This window comes from Rutidosis leptorrhynchoides, chromosome 4 (assembly GCF_046630445.1).
Source record: "Rutidosis leptorrhynchoides isolate AG116_Rl617_1_P2 chromosome 4, CSIRO_AGI_Rlap_v1, whole genome shotgun sequence".
In the NCBI taxonomy this organism is placed as follows: Eukaryota; Viridiplantae; Streptophyta; class Magnoliopsida; order Asterales; family Asteraceae; genus Rutidosis; species Rutidosis leptorrhynchoides.
Window position 1 is genome coordinate 330531644 of NC_092336.1, and position 20689 is coordinate 330552332.

Genomic DNA, 20689 nt, shown 5'->3' on the forward strand with positions numbered 1-20689 from the left:
TTTTTATCATCTGTTTGTGGTGGTTTAATTGGAAAAGTAGGTATTTGCTGGTTGTAAGTATTATTAGATACTTGTTGATTGCTAGGACCTTGTTGGTTGCTGTATGGAACATTTCGGTTATAATTCTGATTTTGATTGTAGTTTGGTCTTGGCGGTTGATAATTATTCTGATAATTATTTCCAGGCCTTTGGTTCATGTATGAAACATTCTCTCTTTGTTCCATTGTTTGTTCAATACTGAGACAATTTTTTGTCAAATGTGGTCCTCTACAATGCTCACAACTAATTCGTATTGCGTGAGTATCTTTAGTCATCTTTTCCATTCGTCTCTCGAAAGCATCTAATTTTGCATAAATGGAATCAAAGTCATGGCTAGAATTGGATCCAACCGCTTTAGATGATCTAACGACATCTTTTCTTGATGCCACTCATGTGAGTGGGAAGCAGTATTATCAATAATTTTGTAAGCTTCAGTTGCGGTTTTCTTCATAATGGAACCACCAGCTGCTATGTCGATGTCTTTTCGTGTAGTAATGTCGCATCCTTGGTAGAATATTTGTACTATTTGATAAGTGTCTAAACCATGTTAAGGACATCCTCTTAACAACTTTCCAAATCTTGTCCACGCCTCATATAGAGTTTCATTTGTCTTTTGTGTGAACGTAATAATTTCTCTTTGAAGTCTCACGGCTTTAGATGCCGGAAAGAATTGTTTAAGAAAATTTTCAACTAAGACATCCCATGTATCAATCGCCCCTTCAGGTAACGATTCTAACCAATCTTTGGCTTCTCCCTTTAAAGTCCAGGGAAATAACATGAGATAGATCTGTTCATCCTCAACTTCTCTGATTTTGAACAGAGTACAGATCCTATTAAAGGTTCGAAGATGTTCATTTGGATCTTCCTTCGGCGCACCACTAAATTGGCATTGATTAGTTACCATGTGTAGGATTTGTCCTTTGATTTCATAATCTGGTGCGTTAATGTCTGGTTGAGTAATTGCGTAACCTTGGCCAGTGCATTTATTTAATAACCCGTCCTAATCCACCTGGACGAAGTCATCAACATTTGGTCCCATTGCGAGGTTCTGCCCTAAATATGCCAAGAATGTCTCCATGTAATATGAGCAAATGCACAGCGGAAGATTTCTTTCATACCTGAGAATAAACATGCTTAAAAGTGTCAACCAAAAGGTTGGTGAGTTCATAGGTTTATCATAATAATCATTTCAATATTTTAATAGACCACAAGATTTCAGTTTCATGAATATATGTACATTCGCAAGTGTATTAAAGTATTCTATAAGTTGTTGAGAGCTTTGGTAACCATACTTAACAATTAATGTGGCATATTCCCTTTATTATGAAATCTCCCTACACTTTACCAAGTGTAGTAAAAACGAAGTACTATGCAACCGTTTACGATACTAGAGTGACTAGCCCGGTTGGGGTGGTCAAACCCGATATATCTATCAATAGGATTCGCGCTTACATGTTCTCACAACATGTAAATATTAGTTACCAAGCTATTAGAGAAGATATGCAAGGTAGTACATGAAATGTCCCGTTCTTATTGATTAAAAACGTTCCATATTAATTGATTTCGTTGCGAGGTTTTGACCTCTATATGAGACGTTTTTCAAAGACTGCATTCATTTTAAAACAAACCATAACCTTTATTTCATCAATAAAGGTTTAAAAAGCTTTACGTAGATTATCAAATAATGATAATCTAAAATATCATGTCTACACACGACCATTACATAATGGTTTACAATACAAATATGTTACAACAAAATAAGTTTCTTGAATGCAGTTTTTACACAATATCATACAAGCATGGACTCCAAATCTTGTCCTTATTTAAGTATGCGACAGCGGAAGCTCTTAATAATCACCTGAGAATAAACATGCTTAAAACGTCAACAAAAATGTTGGTGAGTTATAGGTTTAACCTATATATATCAAATCGTAACAATAGACCACAAGATTTCATATTTCAATACATATCCCATACATAGAGATAAAAATCATTCATATGGTGAACACCTGGTAACCGACAATAACAAGATGCATATATAAGAATATCCCCATCATTCCGGGACACCCTTCGGATATGATATAAATTTCGAAGTACTAAAGCATCCGGTACTTTGGATGGGGTTTGTTAGGCCCAATAGATCTATCTTTAGGATTCGCGTCAATTAGGGTGTCTGTTCCCTAATTCTTAGATTACCAGACTTAATAAAAAGGGGCATATTCGATTTCGATAATTCAACCATAGAATGTAGTTTCACGTACTTGTGTCTATTTTGTAAATCATTTATAAAACCTGCATGTATTCTCATCCCAAAAATATTAGATTTTAAAAGTGGGACTATAACTCACTTTCACAGATTTTTACTTCGTCGGGAAGTAAGACTTAGCCACTGGTTGATTCACGAACCTATAACAATATATACATATATATCAAAGTATGTTCAAAATATATTTACAACACTTTTAATATATTTTGATGTTTTAAGTTTATTAAGTCAGCTGTCCTCGTTAGTAACCTACAACTAGTTGTCCACAGTTAGATGTACAGAAATAAATCAATAAATATTATCTTGAATCAATCCACGACCCAGTGTATACGTATCTCAGTATTGATCACAACTCAAACTATATATATTTTGGAATCAACCTCAACCCTGTATAGCTAACTCCAACATTCACATATAGAGTGTCTATGGTTGTTCCGAAATATATATAGATGTGTCGACATGATAGGTCGAAACATTGTATACGTGTCTATGGTATCTCAAGATTACATAATATATAATACAAGTTGATTAAGTTATGGTTGGAATAGATTTGTTACCAATTTTCACGTAGCTAAAATGAGAAAAATTATCCAATCTTGTTTTACCCATAACTTCTTCATTTTAAATCCGTTTTGAGTGAATCAAATTGCTATGGTTTCATATTGAACTCTATTTTATGAATCTAAACAAAAAAAGTATAGGTTTCTAGTCGGAAAAATAAGTTACAAGTCGTTTTTGTAAAGGTAGTCATTTCAGTCGAAAGAACGACGTCTAGATGACCATTTTAGAAAACATACTTCCACTTTGAGTTTAACCATAATTTTTGGATATAGTTTCATGTTCATAATAAAAATCATTTTCTCAGAATAACAACTTTTAAATCAAAGTTTATCATAGTTTTTAATTAACTAACCCAAAACAGCCCGCGGTGTTACTACGACGGCGTAAATCCGGTTTTACGGTGTTTTTCGTGTTTCCAGGTTTTAAATCATTAAGTTAGCATATCATATAGATATAGAACATGTGTTTAGTTGATTTTAAAAGTCAAGTTAGAAGGATTAACTTTTGTTTGCGAACAAGTTTAGAATTAACTAAACTATGTTCTAGTGATTACAAGTTTAAACCTTCGAATAAGATAGCTTTATATGTATGAATCGAATGATGTTATGAACATCATTACTACCTTAAGTTCCTTGGATGAACCTACTGGAAAAGAGAAAAATGGATCTAGCTTCAATGGATCCTTGGATGGCTCAAAGTTCTTGAAGCAAAATCATGACACGAAAACAAGTTCAAGTAAGATCATCACTTGAAATAAGATTGTTATAGTTATAGAAATTGAACCAAAGTTTGAATATGATTATTACCTTGTATTAGAATGATAACCTACTGTAAGAAACAAAGATTTCTTGAGGTTGGATGATCACCTTACAAGATTGGAAGTGAGCTAGCAAACTTGAAAGTATTCTTGATTTTATGAAACTAGAACTTTTGGAATTTATGAAGAACACTTAGAACTTGAAGATAGAACTTGAGAGAGTTCAATTAGATGAAGAAAATTGAAGAATGAAAGTGTTTGTAGGTGTTTTTGGTCGTTGGTGTATGGATTAGATATAAAGGATATGTAATTTTGTTTTCATGTAAATAAGTCATGAATGATTACTCATATTTTTGTAATCTTATGAGATATTTCATGCTAGTTGCCAAATGATGGTTCCCACATGTGTTAGGTGACTCACATGGGCTGCTAAGAGCTGATCATTGGAGTGTATATACCAATAGTACATACATCTAAAAGCTGTGTATTGTACGAGTACGAATACGGGTGCATACGAGTAGAATTGTTGATGAAACTGAACGAGAATGTAATTGTAAGCATTTTTGTTAAGTAGAAGTATTTTGATAAGTGTATTGAAGTCTTTCAAAAGTGTATAAATACATATTAAAACACTACATGTATATACATTTTAACTGAGTCGTTAAGTCATCGTTAGTCGTTACATGTAAGTGTTGTTTTGAAACCTTTAGGTTAACGATCTTGTTAAATGTTGTTAACCCAATGTTTATAATATCAAAAGAGATTTTAAATTATTATATTATCATGATATTATGATGTACGAATATCTCTTAATATGATATATATACATTAAATGTCGTTACAACGATAAACGTTACATATATGTCTCGTTTCAAAATCATTAAGTTAGTAGTCTTGTTTTTACATATGTAGTTCATTGTTAATATAATTAATGATATGTTTACTTATCATAATATCATGTTAACTATATATATAACCATATATATGTCATCATATAGTTTTTTTACAAGTTTTAACGTTCGTGAATCACCGGTCAACTTGGGTGGTCAATTGTCTATATGAAACCTATTTCAATTAATCAAGTCTTAAAAAGTTTGATTGCTTAACATGTTGGAAACATTTAATCATGTAAACATCAATCTCAATTAATATATATAAACATGGAAAAGTTCGGGTCACTACAGTACCTACCCGTTAAATAAATTTCGTCCCGAAATTTTAAGCTGTTGAAGGTGTTGACGAATCTTCTGGAAATAGATGCGGGTATTTCTTCTTCATCTGATCTTCACGCTCCCAGGTGAACTCGGGTCCTCTACGAGCATTCCATCGAACCTTAACAATTGGTATCTTGTTTTGCTTAAGTCTTTTAACCTCACGATCCATTATTTCGACGGGTTCTTCGATGAATTGGAGTTTTTCGTTGATTTGGATTTCATCTAACGGAATAGTGAGATCTTCTTTAGCAAAACATTTCTTCAAATTCGAGACGTGGAAAGTGTTATGTACAGCCGCGAGTTGTTGAGGTAACTCAAGTCGGTAAGCTACTGGTCCGACACGATCAATAATCTTGAATGGTCCAATATACCTTGGATTTAATTTCCCTCGTTTACCAAATCGAACAACGCCTTTCCAAGGTGAAACTTTAAGCATGACCATCTCTCCAATTTCAAATTCTATATCTTTTCTTTTAATGTCAGCGTAGCTCTTTTGTCGACTTTGGGCGGTTTTCAACCGTTGTTGAATTTGGATGATCTTCTCGGTAGTTTCTTGTATAATCTCCGGACCCGTAATCTGTCTATCCCCCACCTCGCTCCAACAAATCAGAGACCTGCACTTTCTACCATAAAGTGCTTCAAACGGCGCCATCTCAATGCTTGAATGGTAGCTGTTGTTGTAGGAAAATTCTGCTAACGGTAGATGTCGATCCCAACTGTTTCCGAAATCAATAACACATGCTCGTAGCATGTCTTCAAGCGTTTGTATCGTCCTTTCGCTCTGCCCATCAGTTTGTGGATGATAGGCAGTACTCATGTCTAGACGAGTTCCTAATGCTTGCTGTAATGTCTGCCAGAATCTTGAAATAAATCTGCCATCCCTATCAGAGATAATAGAGATTGGTATTCCATGTCTGGAGACGACTTCCTTCAAATACAGTCGTGCTAACTTCTCCATCTTGTCATCTTCTCTTATTGGTAGGAAGTGTGCTGATTTGGTGAGACGATCAACTATTACCCAAATAGTATCAAAACCACTTGCAGTCCTTGGCAATTTAGTGATGAAATCCATGGTAATGTTTTCCCATTTCCATTCCGGGATTTCGGGTTGTTGAAGTAGACCTGATGGTTTCTGATGCTCAGCTTTGACCTTAGAACACGTCAAACATTCTCCTACGTATTTAGCAACATCGGCTTTCATACCCGGCCACCAAAAATGTTTCTTGAGATCCTTGTACATCTTCCCCGTTCCAGGATGTATTGAGTATCTGGTTTTATGAGCTTCTCTAAGTACCATTTCTCTCATATCTCCAAATTTTGGTACCCAAATCCTTTCAGCCCTATACCGGGTTCCGTCTTCCCGAATATTAAGATGCTTCTCCGATCCTTTGGGTATTTCATCCTTTAAATTTCCCTCTTTTAAAACTCCTTGTTGCGCCTCCTTTATTTGAGTAGTAATGTTATTATGAATCATTATATTCATAGATTTTACTCGAATGGGTTCTCTATCCTTCCTGCTCAAGGCATCGGCTACCACATTTGCCTTCCCCGGGTGGTAACGAATCTCAAAATCGTAATCATTCAATAATTCAATCCACCTACGCTGCCTCATATTCAGTTGTTTCTGATTAAATACGTGTTGAAGACTTTTGTGGTCGGTATATATAATACTTTTGACCCCATATAAGTAGTGCCTCCAAGTCTTTAATGCAAAAACAACCGCGCCTAATTCCAAATCATGCGTCGTATAATTTTGTTCGTGAATCTTCAATTGTCTAGACGCATAAGCAATCACCTTCATTCGTTGCATTAATACACAACCGAGACCTTGCTTTGATGCGTCACAATAAATCACAAAATCATCATTCCCTTCAGGCAATGACAATATAGGTGCCGTAGTTAGCTTTTTCTTCAATAACTGAAACGCTTTCTCTTGTTCATCATTCCATTCAAATTTCTTCCCTTTATGCGTTAATGCAGTCAAGGGTTTTGCTATTCTGGAAATGTCTTGGATGAACCTTCTGTAGTAACCAGCTAGTCCTAAAAACTGGCGTATGTGTTTCGGAGTTTTCGGGGTTTCCCACTTTTCAACAGTTTCTATCTTTGCCGGATCCACCTTAATACCTTCTTTGTTCACTATGTGACCGAGGAATTGAACTTCTTCCAACCAAAATGCACACTTTGAAAACTTAGCGTACAATTCTTCCTTCCTCAATACTTCTAACACCTTTCTCAAATGTTCACCGTGTTCTTGGTCATTCTTTGAGTAAATAAGTATGTCATCAATGAAAACAATGACAAACTTGTCAAGGTATGGTCCACACACTCGGTTCATAAGGTCCATGAACACAGCTGGTGCATTAGTTAAACCAAACGGCATGACCATAAACTCGTAATGACCGTAACGTGTTCTGAAAGCAGTCTTTGGAATATCATCTTCTTTCACCCGCATTTGATGATACCCGGAACGTAAGTCAATCTTTGAATAAACAGACGAGCCTTGTAGTTGATCAAATAAGTCGTCGATTCTCGGTAGTGGGTAGCGGTTCTTGATGGTAAGTTTGTTCAACTCTCGGTAGTCGATACACAACCTGAATGTACCATCTTTCTTCTTGACAAACAAAACAGGAGCTCCCCACGGTGATGTGCTTGGTCGAATGAAACCACGCTCTAAAAGTTCTTGTAATTGGCTTTGCAGTTCTTTCATCTCGCTGGGTGCGAGTCTGTAAGGAGCACGAGCTATTGGTGCAGCTCCTGGTACAAGATCTATTTGAAATTCAACGGATCGATGTGGGGGTAATCCCGGTAATTCTTTCGGAAATACATCGGGAAATTCTTTTGCAATGGGAACATCATTGATGCTCTTTTCTTCAGTTTGTACTTTCTCGACGTGTGCTAGAACAGCATAGCAACCTTTTCTTATTAGTTTTTGTGCCTTCAAATTACTAATAAGATGTAGCTTCGTGTTGCCCTTTTCTCCGTACACCATTAAGGGTTTTCCTTTTTCTCGTATAATGCGAATTGCATTTTTGTAACAAACGATCTCCGCTTTCACTTCTTTCAACCAGTCCATACCGATTATCACATCAAAACTCCCTAACTCTACTGGTATCAAATCAATCTTAAATGTTTCGCTAACCAGTTTAATTTCTCGATTCCGACATATATTATCTGCTGAAATTAATTTACCATTTGCTAATTCGAGTAAAAATTTACTATCCAAAGGCGTCAATGGACAACTTAATTTAGCACAAAAATCTCTACTCATATAGCTTCTATCCGCACCCGAATCAAATAAAACGTAAGCAGATTTATTGTCAATAAGAAACGTACCCGTAACAAGCTCCGGGTCTTCCTGTGCCTCTACCGCATTAATATTGAAAACTCTTCCACGGCCTTGTCCATTCGTGTTCTCCTGGTTCGGGAAATTTCTAATAATGTGGCCTGGTTTTCCACATTTATAACAAACTACATTGGCATAACTTGCTCCGACACTACTTGCTCCGCCATTACTCGTTCCGACACCATTTGTTCCTTTCGTTCTATTAACCCCTGGTCCGTAGACCTCACACTTCGCCGCGCTATGACCATTTCTTTTACACTTGTTGCAAAATTTGGTGCAGAACCCCGAGTGATTCTTTTCACACCTTTGGCATAGTTGCTTCTGATTATTGTTGTTGTTGCGGTTATTATTGTTGTTGGGATGATTGTTGTAGTTGCTGTTGTTGTTGTTGTTGTTGTTGTTGTTGGGCCGTTTGTTGTAGTTGCGATTGATGTTGCGATTGTTGGGATAATTGTTGCGATTATTGTTGTAATTGCTGTTGTTGTTGTATTGGTGATTCTTATCACCGTTTTCCTCCCACTTTCTTTTGACTTGCTTCACATTGGCCTCTTCAGCAGTCTGTTCTTTAATTCTTTCTTCAATCTGGTTCACTAGTTTGTGAGCCATTCTACATGCCTGTTGTATGGAGGCGGGCTCGTGTGAACTTATATCTTCTTGGATTCTTTCCGGTAATCCTTTCACAAACGCGTCGATCTTCTCTTCCTCATCTTCGAATGCTCCCGGACACAATAGGCACAATTCTGTGAATCGTCTTTCGTACGTGGTAATATCAAATCCTTGGGTTCGTAACCCTCTAAGTTCTGTCTTGAGCTTATTGACCTCGGTTCTGGGACGGTACTTCTCGTTCATCAAGTGCTTGAATGCTGACCACGGTAGTGCGTACGCATCATCTTGTCCCACTTGCTCTAGATAGGTATTCCACCATGTTAACGCAGAACCTGTGAAGGTATGCGTAGCGTACTTCACTTTGTCCTCTTCAGTACACTTACTTATGGCAAACACCGATTCAACCTTCTCGGTCCACCGTTTCAATCCGATCGGTCCTTCGGTTCCATCAAATTCCAAAGGTTTGCAGGCAGTGAATTCTTTGTAGGTGCATCCTACACGATTTCCTGTACTGTTAGATCCAAGGTTATTGTTGGTATGTAGCGCAGCCTGTACTGCGGCTATGTTTGAAGCTAGAAAAGTACGGAATTCCTCTTCATTCATATTCACGGTGTGTCGAGTAGTTGGTGCCATTTCCTTCAAAATAGTTAAATGGAACAAGTTAATCATACAGAATATTAAGAGTAGTTAATAGTATTTCGTAGCATAATATGAACTCATTTATAAAAGCTTTTTCTTCATATTAGCGTTTTATAAGTTTAAATTCGGGTAGTACCTACCCGTTAAGTTCATACTTAGTAGCTAATATACAATTCAACTACTACAATTCTATATGAAAAACTGATTATAATAATATTTCGCATTCAAACTTTTATACAATATTTTACAAACTTACAATACCGCTTATTTTACATAAAGCATGAAATATAGCACACAATAACTTTGATACAAGATAGTTGTGAAGACAATTCTAGCTAGTACACAAGTCGTTCAGCAAAGGCAATAAAGACACGTAATTCATACGTCCAGAAACAAGTCATGCATTCTGGTTTTACTAGGACTACTTCCCATCCTTGGTCTTGTGCAACATAACCGTTATGGCCGTTGATAAGACAGCGTGTTGTAACGTCATCAAAGGGACGAGGGTTACGTAATGTCCAACAGTCCAGTAATAATCTAAAAACCTCATTTCTTACCCCAATTACCGACTCCGTCACTTGTGGAAACGTTTTGTTTAATAGTTGTAGCCCGATGTTCTTGTTCTCACTTTGGTGAGAAGCGAACATTACTAATCCGTAAGCATAACATGCTTCTTTATGTTGCATGTTAGCCGCTTTTTCTAAATCACGAAGTCCAATATTCGGATATATTGAGTCAAAATAATTTCTTAACCCGTTGCGTAAAATAGCATTTGGGTTCCCCGCAATATATGCGTCAAAGTAAACACATCGTAACTTATGGGTTTCCCAATGTGATATCCCCCATCTTTCAAATGAAAGTCTCTTATAAACCAAGACATTCTTGGAACGTTCTTCGAATGTCTTACAAACTGATCTCGCCTTAAATAGTTGTGCCGAAGAATTCTGGCCGACTCTAGACAAGATTTCATCAATCATGTCTCCGGGTAGGTCTCTTAAAATATTGGGTTGTCTATCCATTTTGTGTTTTTAAACTGTAAAATAGACAAGAGTTAGATTCATAAAAAAAATACTTATTAATACAAGCAATTTTTACATATATCATAAAGCATAAGAACACTATATTCCATATATTACACCACACGAATACAACTATCTTATTCCGACTCGCTCGTTTCTTCTTCTTCGGTTTTGGTTCGTTTTGCCAAGTTTCTAGGGATATATGTGAAATGTCCCGTTCTTATTGATTAAAAACGTTCCATATTAATTGATTTCGTTGCGAGGTTTTGACCTCTATATGAGACGTTTTTCAAAGACTGCATTCATTTTTAAACAAACCATAACCTTTATTTCATCAATAAAGGTTTAAAAAGCTTTACGTAGATTATCAAATAATGATAATCTAAAATATCCTGTTTACACACGACCATTACATAATGGTTTACAATACAAATATGTTACAACAAAATAAGTTTCTTGAATGCAGTTTTTACACAATATCATACAAGCATGGACTCCAAATCTTGTCCTTATTTAAGTATGCGACAGCGGAAGCTCTTAATAATCACCTGAGAATAAACATGCTTAAAACGTCAACAAAAATGTTGGTGAGTTATAGGTTTAACCTATATATATCAAATCGTAACAATAGACCACAAGATTTCATATTTCAATACACATCCCATACATAGAGATAAAAATCATTCATATGGTGAACACCTGGTAACCGACAATAACAAGATGCATATATAAGAATATCCCCATCATTCCGGGACACCCTTCGGATATGATATAAATTTCGAAGTACTAAAGCATCCGGTACTTTGGATGGGGTTTGTTAGGCCCAATAGATCTATCTTTAGGATTCGCGTCAATTAGGGTGTCTGTTCCCTAATTCTTAGATTACCAGACTTAATAAAAAGGGGCATATTCGATTTCGATAATTCAACCATAGAATGTAGTTTCACGTACTTGTGTCTATTTTGTAAATCATTTATAAAACCTGCATGTATTCTCATCCCAAAAATATTAGATTTTAAAAGTGGGACTATAACTCACTTTCACAGATTTTTACTTCGTCGGGAAGTAAGACTTGGCCACTGGTTGATTCACGAACCTATAACAATATATACATATATATCAAAGTATGTTCAAAATATATTTACAACACTTTTAATATATTTTGATGTTTTAAGTTTATTAAGTCAGCTGTCCTCGTTAGTAACCTACAACTAGTTGTCCACAGTTAGATGTACAGAAATAAATCGATAAATATTATCTTGAATCAATCCACGACCCAGTGTATACGTATCTCAGTATTGATCACAACTCAAACTATATATATTTTGGAATCAACCTCAACCCTGTATAGCTAACTCCAACATTCACATATAGAGTGTCTATGGTTGTTCCGAAATATATATAGATGTGTCGACATGATAGGTCGAAACATTGTATACGTGTCTATGGTATCTCAAGATTACATAATATATAATACAAGTTGATTAAGTTATGGTTGGAATAGATTTGTTACCAATTTTCACGTAGCTAAAATGAGAAAAATTATCCAATCTTGTTTTACCCATAACTTCTTCATTTTAAATCCGTTTTGAGTGAATCAAATTGCTATGGTTTCATATTGAACTCTATTTTATGAATCTAAACAAAAAAAGTATAGGTTTCTAGTCGGAAAAATAAGTTACAAGTCGTTTTTGTAAAGGTAGTCATTTCAGTCGAAAGAACGACGTCTAGATGACCATTTTAGAAAACATACTTCCACTTTGAGTTTAACCATAATTTTTGGATATAGTTTCATGTTCATAATAAAAATCATTTTCTCAGAATAACAACTTTTAAATCAAAGTTTATCATAGTTTTTAATTAACTAACCCAAAACAGCCCGCGGTGTTACTACGACGGCGTAAATCCGGTTTTACGGTGTTTTTCGTGTTTCCAGGTTTTAAATAATTAAGTTAGCATATCATATAGATATAGAACATGTGTTTAGTTGATTTTAAAAGTCAAGTTAGAAGGATTAACTTTTGTTTGCGAACAAGTTTAGAATTAACTAAACTATGTTCTAGTGATTACAAGTTTAAACCTTCGAATAAGATAGCTTTATATGTATGAATCGAATGATGTTATGAACATCATTACTACCTTAAGTTCCTTGGATGAACCTACTGGAAAAGAGAAAAATGGATCTAGCTTCAATGGATCCTTGGATGGCTCAAAGTTCTTGAAGCAAAATCATGACACGAAAACAAGTTCAAGTAAGATCATCACTTGAAATAAGATTGTTATAGTTATAGAAATTGAACCAAAGTTTGAATATGATTATTACCTTGTATTAGAATGATAACCTACTGTAAGAAACAAAGATTTCTTGAGGTTGGATGATCACCTTACAAGATTGGAAGTGAGCTAGCAAACTTGAAAGTATTCTTGATTTTATGAAACTAGAACTTTTGGAATTTATGAAGAACACTTAGAACTTGAAGATAGAACTTGAGAGAGTTCAATTAGATGAAGAAAATTGAAGAATGAAAGTGTTTGTAGGTGTTTTTGGTCGTTGGTGTATGGATTAGATATAAAGGATATGTAATTTTGTTTTCATGTAAATAAGTCATGAATGATTACTCATATTTTTGTAATCTTATGAGATATTTCATGCTAGTTGCCAAATGATGGTTCCCACATGTGTTAGGTGACTCACATGGGCTGCTAAGAGCTGATCATTGGAGTGTATATACCAATAGTACATACATCTAAAAGCTGTGTATTGTACGAGTACGAATACGGGTGCATACGAGTAGAATTGTTGACGAAACTGAACGAGGATGTAATTGTAAGCATTTTTGTTAAGTAGAAGTATTTTGATAAGTGTCTTGAAGTCTTTAAAAAGTGTATGAATACATATTAAAACACTACATGTATATACATTTTAACTGAGTCGTTAAGTCATCGTTAGTCGTTACATGTAAATGTTGTTTTGAAACCTTTAGGTTAACGATCTTGGTAAATGTTGTTAACCCAATGTTTATAATATCAAAAGAGATTTTAAATTATTATATTATCATGATATTATGATGTACGAATATCTCTTAATATGATATATATACATTAAATGTCGTTACAACGATAATCGCTACATATATGTCTCGTTTCAAAATCATTAAGTTAGTAGTCTTGTTTTTACATATGTAGTTCATTGTTAATATACTTAATGATATGTTTACTTATCATAATATCATGTTAACTATATATATAACCATATATATGTCATCATATAGTTTTTACAAGTTTTAACGTTCGTGAATCACCGGTCAACTTGGGTAGTCAATTGTCTATATGAAACCTATTTCAATTAATCAAGTCTTAACAAGTTTGATTGCTTAATATGTTGGAAACATTTAATCATGTAAATATCAATCTCAATTAATATATATAAACATGGAAAAGTTCGGGTCACTACAGTACCTACCCGTTAAATAAATTTCGTCCCGAAATTTTAAGCTGTTGAAGGTGTTGACGAATCTTCTGGAAAGAGATGCGGGTATTTCTTCTTCATCTGATCTTCACGCTCCCAGGTGAACTCGGGTCCTCTACGAGCATTCCATCGAACCTTAACAATTGGTATCTTGTTTTGCTTAAGTCTTTTAACCTCACGATCCATTATTTCGACGGGTTCTTCGATGAATTGAAGTTTTTCGTTGATTTGGATTTCATCTAACGGAATAGTGAGATCTTCTTTAGCAAAACATTTCTTCAAATTCGAGACGTGGAAAGTGTTATGTACAGCTGCGAGTTGTTGAGGTAACTCAAGTCGGTAAGCTACTGGTCCGACACGATCAATAATCTTGAATGGTCCAATATACCTTGGATTTAATTTCCCTCGTTTACCAAATCGAACAACGCCTTTCCAAGGTGAAACTTTAAGCATGACCATCTCTCCAATTTCAAATTCTATATCTTTTCTTTTAATGTCAGCGTAGCTCTTTTGTCGACTTTGGGCGGTTTTCAACCGTTGTTGAATTTGGATGATCTTCTCGGTAGTTTCTTGTATAATCTCCGGACCCGTAATCTGTCTATCCCCCACCTCACTCCAACAAATCGGAGACCTGCACTTTCTACCATAAAGTGCTTCAAACGGCGCCATCTCAATGCTTGAATGGTAGCTGTTGTTGTAGGAAAATTCTGCTAACGGTAGATGTCGATCCCAACTGTTTCCGAAATCAATAACACATGCTCGTAGCATGTCTTCAAGCGTTTGTATCGTCCTTTCGCTCTGCCCATCAGTTTGTGGATGATAGGCAGTACTCATGTCTAGACGAGTTCCTAATGCTTGCTGTAATGTCTGCCAGAATCTTGAAATAAATCTGCCATCCCTATCAGAGATAATAGAGATTGGTATTCCATGTCTGGAGACGACTTCCTTCAAATACAGTCGTGCTAACTTCTCCATCTTGTCATCTTCTCTTATTGGTAGGAAGTGTGCTGATTTGGTGAGACGATCAACTATTACCCAAATAGTATCAAAACCACTTGCAGTCCTTGGCAATTTAGTGATGAAATCCATGGTAATGTTTTCCCATTTCCATTCCGGGATTTCGGGTTGTTGAAGTAGACCTGATGGTTTCTGATGCTCAGCTTTGACCTTAGAACACGTCAAACATTCTCCTACGTATTTAGCAACATCGGCTTTCATACCCGGCCACCAAAAATGTTTCTTGAGATCCTTGTACATCTTCCCCGTTCCAGGATGTATTGAGTATCTGGTTTTATGAGCTTCTCTAAGTACCATTTCTCTCATATCTCCAAATTTTGGTACCCAAATCCTTTCAGCCCTATACCGGGTTCCGTCTTCCCGAATATTAAGATGCTTCTCCGATCCTTTGGGTATTTCATCCTTTAAATTTCCCTCTTTTAAAACTCCTTGTTGCGCCTCCTTTATTTGAGTAGTAATGTTATTATGAATCATTATATTCATAGATTTTACTCGAATGGGTTCTCTATCCTTCCTGCTCAAGGCATCGGCTACCACATTTGCCTTCCCCGGGTGGTAACGAATCTCAAAATCGTAATCATTCAATAATTCAATCCACCTACGCTGCCTCATATTCAGTTGTTTCTGATTAAATATGTGTTGAAGACTTTTGTGGTCGGTATATATAATACTTTTGACCCCATATAAGTAGTGCCTCCAAGTCTTTAATGCAAAAACAACCGCGCCTAATTCCAAATCATGCGTCGTATAATTTTGTTCGTGAATCTTCAATTGTCTAGACGCATAAGCAATCACCTTCGTTCGTTGCATTAATACACAACCGAGACCTTGCTTTGATGCGTCACAATAAATCACAAAATCATCATTCCCTTCAGGCAATGACAATATAGGTGCCGTAGTTAGCTTTTTCTTCAATAACTGAAACGCTTTCTCTTGTTCATCATTCCATTCAAATTTCTTCCCTTTATACGTTAATGCAGTCAAGGGTTTTGCTATTCTGGAAAAGTCTTGGATGAACCTTCTGTAGTAACCAGCTAGTCCTAAAAACTGGCGTATGTGTTTCGGAGTTTTCGGGGTTTCCCACTTTTCAACAGTTTCTATCTTTGCCGGATCCACCTTAATACCTTCTTTGTTCACTATGTGACCGAGGAATTGAACTTCTTCCAACCAAAATGCACACTTTGAAAATTTAGCGTACAATTCTTCCTTCCTCAATACTTCTAACACCTTTCTCAAATGTTCACCGTGTTCTTGGTCATTCTTTGAGTAAATAAGTATGTCATCAATGAAAACAATGACAAACTTGTCAAGGTATGGTCCACACACTCGGTTCATAAGGTCCATGAACACAGCTGGTGCATTAGTTAAACCAAACGGCATGACCATAAACTCGTAATGACCGTAACGTGTTCTGAAAGCAGTCTTTGGAATATCATCTTCTTTCACCCGCATTTGATGATACCCGGAACGTAAGTCAATCTTTGAATAAATAGACGAGCCTTGTAGTTGATCAAATAAGTCGTCGATTCTCGGTAGTGGGTAGCGGTTCTTGATGGTAAGTTTGTTCAACTCTCGGTAGTCGATACACAACCTGAATGTACCATCTTTCTTCTTGACAAACAAAACAGGAGCTCCCCACGGTGATGTGCTTGGTCGAATGAAACCACGCTCTAAATGTTCTTGTAATTGGCTTTGTAGTTCTTTCATCTCGCTGGGTGCGAGTCTGTAAGGAGCACGAGCTATTGGTGCAGCTCCTGGTACAAGATCTATTTGAAATTCAACGGATCGATGTGGGGGTAATCCCGGTAATTCTTTCGGAAATACATCGGGAAATTCTTTTGCAATGGGAACATCATTGATGCTCTTTTCTTCAGTTTGTACTTTCTCGACGTGTGCTAGAACAGCATAGCAACCTTTTCTTATTAGTTTTTGTGCCTTCAAATTACTAATAAGATGTAGCTTCGTGTTGCCCTTTTCTCCGTACACCATTAAGGGTTTTCCTTTTTCTCGTATAATGCGAATTGCATTTTTGTAACAAACGATCTCCGCTTTCACTTCTTTCAACCAGTCCATACCGATTATCACATCAAAACTCCCTAACTCTACTGGTATCAAATCAATCTTAAATGTTTCGCTAACCAGTTTAATTTCTCGATTCCGACATATATTATCTGCTGAAATTAATTTACCATTTGCTAATTCGAGTAAAAATTTACTATCCAAAGGCGTCAATGGACAACTTAATTTAGCACAAAAATCTCTACTCATATAGCTTCTATCCGCACCCGAATCAAATAAAACGTAAGCAGATTTATTGTCAATAAGAAACGTACCCGTAACAAGCTCCGGGTCTTCCTGTGCCTCTACCGCATTAATATTGAAAACTCTTCCACGGCCTTGTCCATTCGTGTTCTCCTGGTTCGGGCAATTTCTAATAATGTGGCCTGGTTTTCCACATTTATAACAAACTACATTGGCATAACTTGCTCCGACACTACTTGCTCCGCCATTACTCGTTCCGACACCATTTGTTCCTTTCGTTCTATTAACCCCTGGTCCGTAGACCTCACACTTCGCCGCGCTATGACCATTTCTTTTACACTTGTTGCAAAATTTGGTGCAGAACCCCGAGTGATTCTTTTCACACCTTTGGCATAGCTGCTTCTGATTGTTGTTGTTATTGCGGTTATTATTGTTGTTGGGATGATTGTTGTAGTTGTTGTTGTTGTTGTTGTTGTTGGGCCGTTTGTTGTAGTTGCGATTGATGTTGCGATTGTTGGGATAATTGTTGCGATTATTGTTGTAATTGCTGTTGTTGTTGTATTGGTGATTCTTATCACCGTTTTCCTCCCACTTTCTTTTGACTTGCTTCACATTGGCCTCTTCAGCAGTCTGTTCTTTAATTCTTTCTTCAATCTGGTTCACTAGTTTGTGAGCCATTCTACATGCCTGTTGTATGGAGGCGGGCTCGTGTGAACTTATATCTTCTTGGATTCTTTCCGGTAATCCTTTCACAAACGCGTCGATCTTCTCTTCCTCATCTTCGAATGCTCCCGGACACAATAGGCACAATTCTGTGAATCGTCTTTCGTACGTGGTAATATCAAATCCTTGGGTTCGTAACCCTCTAAGTTCCGTCTTGAGCTTATTGACCTCGGTTCTGGGACGGTACTTCTCGTTCATCAAGTGCTTGAATGCTGACCACGGTAGTGCGTACGCATCATCTTGTCCCACTTGCTCTAGATAGGTATTCCACCATGTTAACGCAGAACCTGTGAAGGTATGCGTAGCGTACTTCACTTTGTCCTCTTCAGTACACTTACTTATGACAAACACCGATTCAACCTTCTCGGTCCACCGTTTCAATCCGATCGGTCCTTCGGTTCCATCAAATTCTAAAGGTTTGCAGGCAGTGAATTCTTTGTAGGTGCATCCTACACGATTTCCTGTACTGCTAGATCCAAGGTTATTGTTGGTATGTAGCGCAGCCTGTACTGAGGCTATGTTTGAAGCTAGAAAAGTACGAAATTCCTCTTCATTCATATTCACGGTGTGTCGAGTAGTCGGTGCCATTTCCTTCAAAATAGTTAATTGGAACAAGTTAATCATACAGAATATTAAGAGTAGTTAATAGTATTTCGTAGCATAATATGAACTCATTTATAAAAGCTTTTTCTTCATATTAGCGTTTTATAAGTTTAAATTCGGGTAGTACCTACCCGTTAAGTTCATACTTAGTAGCTAATATACAATTCAACTACTACAATTCTATATGAAAAACTGATTGTAATAATATTTCGCGTTCAAACTTTTATACAATATTTTACAAACTTACAATACCGCTTATTTTACATAAAGCATGAAATATAGCACACAATAACTTTGATACAAGATAGTTGTGAAGACAATTCTAGCTAGTACACAAGTCGTTCGGCAAAGGCAATAAAGACACGTAATTCATACGTCCAGAAACAAGTCATGCATTCTGGTTTTACTAGGACTACTTCCCATCCTTGGTCTTGTGCAACATAACCGTTATGGCCGTTGATAAGACAGTGTGTTGTAACGTCATCAGAGGGACGAGGGTTACGTAATGTCCAACAGTCCCGTAATAATCTAAAAACCTCATTTCTTACCCCAATTACCGACTCCGTCACTTGTGGAAACGTTTTGTTTAATAGTTGTAGTCCGATGTTCTTGTTCTCACTTTGGTGAGAAGCGAACATTACTAATCCGTAAGCATAACATGCTTCTTTATGTTGCATGTTAGCCGCTTTTTCTAAATCACGAAGTCCAATATTCGGATATATTGAGTCAAAATAATTTCTTAACCCGTTGCGTAAAATAGCATTTGGGTTCCCCGCAATATATGCGTCAAAGTAAACACATCGTAACTTATGGGTTTCCCAATGTGATATCCCCCATCTTTCAAACGAAAGTCTCTTATAAACCAAGACATTCTTGGAACGTTCTTCGAATGTCTTACAAACTGATCTCGCCTTAAATAGTTGTGCCGAAGAATTCTGGCCGACTCTAGACAAGATTTCATCAATCATGTCTCCGGGTAGGTCTCTTAAAATATTGGGTTGTCTATCCATTTTGTGTTTTTAAACTGTAAAATAGACAAGAGTTAGATTCATAAAAAAAATACTTATTAATACAAGCAATTTTTACATATATCATAAAGCATAAGAACACTATATTCCATATATTACACTACACGAATACAACTATCTTATTCCGACTCGCTCGTTTCTTCTTCTTCGATTTTGGTTCGTTTTGCCAAGTTTCTAGGGATATATGATGTTCCCCTAATACGAGCCGTCGTTGTCCACATTGGTTTAGAAAAACCTGGTGGTTTAGAGGTTCCCGGGTCATTGTTACAACTTAAGGACTTCGGGGGTTGACGATACATATAAAGTTCATCGGGGTTGGAATTAGATTTCTCTATTTTTATGCCCTTTCCCTTATTATTTTCTTTTGCCTTTTTAAATTCAGTTGGGGTAATTTCTATAACATCATCGGAATTCTCGTCGAAATCCGATTCATCGGAGAATTGGTAATCCTCCCAATATTTTGCTTCCTTGGCGGAAACACCATTGACCATAATTAACTTTGGTCGGTTGGTTGAGGATTTTCTTTTACTTAACCGTTTTATTATTTCCCCCACCGGTTCTATTTCTTCATCCGGTTCCGATTCTTCTTCCGGTTCCGATTCTTCTTCCGGTTCCGACTCTTCTTCCGGTTCCTCTTCGGGAACTTGTGAATCAGTACACAAATCATTCCAATTTACATTTGACTCTTCATTATTATTAGGTGAGTCAATGGGACTTGTTCTAGAGGTAGACATCTATCACATAATATCAAACACGTTAAGAGATTAATATATCACATAATATTCATGTGTTAAAAATATATAGTTTCCAACAAAAAATGTTAAGCAATCATTTTTAAAGAAAACACGGTCGAAGTCCAGACTCACTAATGCATCCTAACAAACTCGATAAGACACACTAATGCAAATTTTCTGGTTCTCTAAGACCAACGCTCGGATACCAACTGAAATGTCCCGTTCTTATTGATTAAAAACGTTCCATATTAATTGATTTCGTTGCGAGGTTTTGACCTCTATATGAGACGTTTTTCAAAGACTGCATTCATTTTTAAACAAACCATAACCTTTATTTCATCAATAAATGTTTAAAAAGCTTTACGTAGATTATCAAATAATGATAATCTAAAATATCCTGTTTACACAC

General features: G+C 36.3%; 1 non-coding gene across 1 annotated transcript; it reads left to right on the forward strand.

Moving 5' to 3' along the window:
• Positions 1 to 578: 578 nt before the first annotated feature.
• LOC139845874 (small nucleolar RNA R71) lies at positions 579 to 685 on the forward strand. The gene has a single exon (XR_011758628.1). It is a non-coding gene; the product is annotated as a small nucleolar RNA R71 (small nucleolar RNA).
• Positions 686 to 20689: the final 20004 nt, after the last annotated feature.